Consider the following 6,143-nt stretch of genomic DNA (forward strand, 5'->3'; position numbering starts at 1 on the left):
TGTTTTACATAAAATAGTTACTACTTAGCCAGATTTTAACATGGAACTCGAAGAGGACTTAAAGGTATTTTTCACCCATTTAGTCACTTTGCGTAACCACTTATTCTAGTCTGGGTCGTGGTGGATACGTGGAATTTACATGTTCTCTCTTTCTCTCTCTCCTGGATTTCTTCTGGGTTGTCTGGTTTCTTCCCACGTCCCAAAAACATGCTTGTAGGTGGACTAGCTGTGTCAAATTGACTATACATGTGACTGCATGTGTGCATGGTGCATGGTCCTGCAATGGACTGGTGTTCCAGACTCCTGCCCAGTGTTCCTGGGATAGGCTCCGGGTCCACCATGACCCTGACCAAGATAAAGCACTGAAAATGAATGAAAGAATGAGTATGTTGTTAACTGTCTAAATCAGATTAGTGAGCACGTAAACACTATAGACTGTATACAAGATGCTTTCATCTTGGAGCACTGGTTCTCAAACCAGTCCTCACACAACATGTGGATGGACCATCTAGGAGGGAGCTCTAAATGCAAGTTTGATAACCACTGCCTTAGAAGAAAGTCTACACCAGAAGTGTGTAACAACTCCAGTCATTAAGGGCCAGATTCCTGTGCAGTTTAGTAATTTCTGTCATCAAAGACACGCAATTCCACTCACCAAAAAATTACTAGATTTAGTAGCTATGCTTGAGGCTGGAAAACACCAAATCGTCCTCCAGGACAGGCTTCATGCACCCCTGGTCTACACAGTGGACAGCAGGTGGCAGCACTCTCACACGGACCACAGGACTGTTTTACATTTACTCACAGTGGGAGTGAAGGGACGTCAGCCGGCGAACAAGAGCAGTCACAAACAGGAAGACTTCTGTTTACTGTTGTAAACCGTTACAATATAGTGATTATAGGCACAATCTCTAATGTCACACCTATAATCCCTGAGTGCTTTAGCTTTACACCAGGGGTGTCCAATCTTATCTGGAAAGAGCCGGTGTGGTTGCAGGTTTTCATTCCTACCAAGCAGACGCCACACCTGAGTCCATTGAAAGCCAAGATCACCTGATTAACCAGGTGGAATCAGGTGTCTCCCCTGCTTGGTTGGAATGAAAACCTGCACACACACCGGCCCTTTGCGGATAAGATTGGACACCCCTGCTTTAGACATACGTGATGTACTGAATATCGGAAATTATGCTTTGCAGCCTGTTACTAAGGCCTCGTGAGACATCACAGGCCAGAGTCACACTCTTATGGTATAGTGCACAAGAGGTGACTGAGGTCCCCATATGCCATATTTTCATTAGTGCATGCTTTATTAGAGACCTGATTTATGAGGGGCGTTTAGCAGTAAACCACAAACACACTGTGGCGCCGTTAATAGCATGCTGGGCGATGAGAAAAAGCCATGCAGAATTTGGCGTAGGTAAGTTCAAAGGTCTCCTTTGTCTACAGAAGCACATTTACACTATAGTTAGTTCTTTGCTTTTGTTCAGAAGATGAGGCCACTGCTGTACATGTTGTCCAGTAATCTTTGTAGAATAACACACCTGGAAACAATATTTGGAATTGAAGTAGTTGTCTTTTGAATACCCCACTTGTGCTAGTGTTTTTGTTTTATTTTACTAAGCTGACGGCTAGTGAAATGTCTCAGGCTGTCTTCCAACTTTTGGATTCTTTGTACAGTAACAAGCTTTCTTTGTTCCTGCTGTAAGGGCTCTGGCCCAGCAGGTCATTCTCTGGCTACATCTGATGGAAACTGGATAAGCGAATTTCAGTGTATATAAGAAGTAATTACGTTAAAGGTAATTATGTTGCGTAGACTGTTTGGAAAAATAACAACAGAGTTTTACAGAAATCTGGATGTAGTAGGTTTATATATAGATCTCTAATGAGCAAGCCTTAGGTGACAGAAGTAAATAAAAACTCCCCGTGAGAGAACCTTGAGAGGAGACCAGACTCAATAGAGAACCCATTCCCAGTTTTCTGGGAACTCACAAAAGTGGGATTATAAATCATTACAATATACAGGTGTAGAAGAGGAAATACAGACAGTAGTAAATGTACAGAATGAGAAGTGCTGGGATGATCACCGGACGGTTATGATTACAGCAGCATTTATTAAGAAAACATCTACAGCATTCAAGTGAGATTATCTACTGAAAGAGCAGTGATACTTGGCCATAAATGTAAAATTCATGTATGTGCATCATCTTACAGATTTAATAAAAAAATTTTTTTGCGTGTAATAAATGTTACAGGAAATATGCTAATAGTCATGAGTGAGTGAGTGAATCGACATCTCAGGTTTTAATAGAATTTAGATTATGTCAGGTTTCTACTGCACAGCCATGCACTTCGACTTTTAAAGAGTAAACAATTTTCAGAATATTATAGCAATCAAAATGCAATGCAAACCTCATCTCACAAACATACTAGTCATGTAACCAACTCTTATTATAATTGGAAAAAGCTTCTGTATACACACAAGTGGCAAAGCCTTATGTGTACTTTAGCATGTTACCGCTAATTGATGTGTCACTTCTCTGGTGTTATGATACCGAAGAGCTCGTGCCTGTGTTTAGCCGTTTTTGTATACAGTGTTACTCTCATTTCTTTATCTGTAAAAATAATGGACATCTGATACTTTAACAGGTCAGAAATTGTGCAGCTGGAACAAAAATAACCTACTGCTTTACATATACATTTTATATGATATTTGTTTTATTCTATATGTTTGGCGCGTGGTTGTATCTGGCAAAAAAAAAAAGAGTAAATATTAAATAAATAAATGAGGAAAAATAAGAGGTTAAGTATAGTATAAGGTATACTCTTTATAAGGTTTGTTTCACTGCCCAGTTGAATGCCAGCGTAAAGATTATTTCATGCTTTTATCCACTGAGGAATTACAGTAAAGATCCTTGAATCTGTAATCTTCAGTGGTCCTACAACAAGGAAAGTCTCTTCTCCACATTAGTTCTGAGCATATTAAACATCTCTATTGTTTTTCTCTGCTTCACCACGCTCTTACAGTAAGAGCTGTCAGCTGAGGTACTTGTCAGTCCCAAAGCTTCCTGTTATTCAGTACTTGGAGATGAGTGAGATTTAATGGGGCATAATGAGAACAGAGCCATAATTCATTCTGAAGGCAAAAAAAATGTACAGTGATAAATAAATAAGTAAATCATCACCCCCGTATGGATGCTTGTTGAGCATCCTATTCCATAACTAGTCCTGCTTTGCTGTTATAACAACCTCCACTCTTCAGGGAAGGCTTTGCACTAGATTTTGGAGAGTGTCTGTGGGGGTTTGTGCCCATTTAACCACAAGAGCATTAGTGAGCTCAGGCACTGATGTCAAGCGAGGAGGCCTGGGGTGCAGTCAGTGTTCCAGTTCATCCCAAAAGTGTTCAGTGGGGTTGACGTCAGGGCTGTGTGCAGTTCACTTGCGTTCTTCTACCTTCAACTTTGACAAACCATGTCTTCATGGACCTCGCTTTGTGCACAGGGACATTGTTATGCTGAAACAGCTTTAAGACCCTAAGTTCCATTGAAGGCTAATTGTCATGCTACATCATACAAAGATATTGTATGCAATTGTTTGCTTCCAACTTTGTGGTGACAGTTTGGTAGAAGAACCGTTATAAGGTGTGATGGTCTGGTGTCCACACACACCTAACCATCACACCCATATGTCGTTCTTCCCCAAAGTGTTGTCATAAAGTTGAAGGCCACAATTGTGCAGAATGTATTTGTTTGCCCTAGCATTAAAGTTTACCTTCAATGTCTTTTCTCAAATGGTTAATTCATTTTCACGTGTTAATTTTTCAAATGAAGGACATTAGGTTTAATTTTTCAGCTGTAATGTTCTCACATCTTTATTTGAGTTCACATGTGGCATTTGATTTCAGGGTATATATGGAAACTCACATTCACATGGTTTCACGTGCAATTACTCGTTCTCATAATCACTGTGAAAATATGTCATTTTTTCCATAAAGGTTATTCAGGAAGGAGAAAGTTGTGGTTATGTGTTACAAACATAAATACTAAAGTGCCTTACACATGTAAGAAAAAGCAAAAGTAACCGGACTGACTTTAACTGGTGTGAAAATACACAAGAACAGGTTTTGTAAGACACTCCTTATAACCTTCAGCCCTTTATTGTTGGATCCTGTTTTTTTTTTTTTTTTGTTTTGTTTTTTTTGTATTTGTGTTATATATTCACATGTTTAAAATATTTGACAGTTTAAGTACTGCCCTTAGACTTTTATTATGAGTTTTGGGTAATCTAGGTTTCCGTTATTTCTTCAGTACACAGAAATGTGTCAGATTCTGCTGTCGGGAATCAAACATTATGATATAGAAAACACTGGTGAATTCCTTTAAGACTTTGAGGTGAAAAGAGGCTTACAAGAATTAAAATAATAGTCTTTATTAAATTTTATTTTCACAAAATAAATATGGTAGTCCTGTCTTGGATCATAAAACAGTACAGTAACTGTTTTGTTCATTTAAAAGAAGCTGAATCCGAAACACTGCAGGATGTGGACAACACTACAGATGCTTTTAAGAAGCCTTTTATGAGAGTCACCAGACTCTTCCTGCGAAGGAGGGCAGATTTATCTCTTAATTCATCTCGTGGTTGAGATGTTCGTGCCAATTCCACATCTTTAGAGTACTTCTCATTATTGATGGATGACATTTTCTGTATGTCACTTGGGTGCATTATGGTGGTAAATTTCCACATGTCCCTGTTAGATGCCTGTAAGGACCACATCGATGGGCACGGGGTCTCCGTTTCTGCTGCATCCATGCAGATGATGAGCACATCCATAGAGGATCCAGTATCAGCTTACATTCTCCCAATGTCCTGACGAATGCAGCATTCTATATATAGCCATTGGCTTTCTTCCAGTTTGTCGAACAGGGCGTGGTAGAGGCAGAGAGACACAGACGCTCAGTGCTAGAGGAGAATCTGCAGAGTCAGAGTTGAAATACCAGAGACTAATGTGGTAAGATAAAAATGGTAGGAAAATGTGAAAAGATACAAGTATAAGGAAAAACCACAAAATAATCTCCCATTCATTCAATATTTATATAATCCACTCAATCAAAAGCATAAATAGCCTGACTCACAAATACAATCTATAAGCTCTTCTGATCACTCTATAAGTGTGGAAGGGATACACGTCTCAGTCCGTGCAGTGCAGCACTCATGAGTATATAAGTCCACACTTTAGTCATTTTCCCAGACTGGACTGACTCCATGTCCACGTTTACTTCCTTTATATTAAGTTAAGTTTAAAAATAAGTCCTCAGGTTTAGCAGCAATTGGTCTATTTATAGCTCTGCACATCCTTGTTTCCTCAGTTGTGCTCTCGGAGTTCATCTAATTACAGCAGTGTAATACATTAGAAATAAGCTTGAGCATCTGAATGGCCATGCAGAATAATTAGTTATTAGTTTATGAGCCAGGGTATGTTCATACAAGGGTGAAAGTCTTGTTTTTAAATTGTGCATTATTTTTTGCAAACCCAAAGTGCATACTCTGCATACTCTCCATTTCATTCGATGCAAATGCTCCAAATTTATGTTGGACTTTTAAGGTTTTCGTTTGACTCTTCCTTGTGCGTTAATTAAATCTCTTTACATTTAAAAATGAGGATAATTTTTTTATTCTAGAGCACTTTTCATACACATGGTAATAATGAAATATTGGAAAGAGTGGAAATACTTTTATTTGAGCACCGTGTTTAAAACTATAATTAAACTACATTTCTCTCAGCGTTTTAAACAAATTATTTAAATTTTAGGACAATATCACTATGTTCGGTACATGCTATCTGTAAAGGGAACCCAATAGTGAGATTTATAATGGAAAGAAAGTAAATTAGGCTTAATATTAAATACTGAAGGGGAAATGAAAGGCAAGATTATTTTACTGTTTTTTTTTTTTAAAGAAATTATATCACTTAATGGATAATGTATAAGAGTCAACCTTATGACTAATAATTATCCATTCTACATAATCTGCTGAAAAGATGTTTGTGTTTTTCTAATTAATTTTGCTAAATTGCGCTTTCACCCACTTGTTTTAACTCCTCCCCCCTCGCATCCACTCTGCTGCCCTACTTGTTAAGGGTGTCTCAA

This window comes from Ictalurus punctatus, chromosome 3 (assembly GCF_001660625.3).
Source record: "Ictalurus punctatus breed USDA103 chromosome 3, Coco_2.0, whole genome shotgun sequence".
Lineage (NCBI taxonomy): Eukaryota > Metazoa > Chordata > Actinopteri > Siluriformes > Ictaluridae > Ictalurus > Ictalurus punctatus.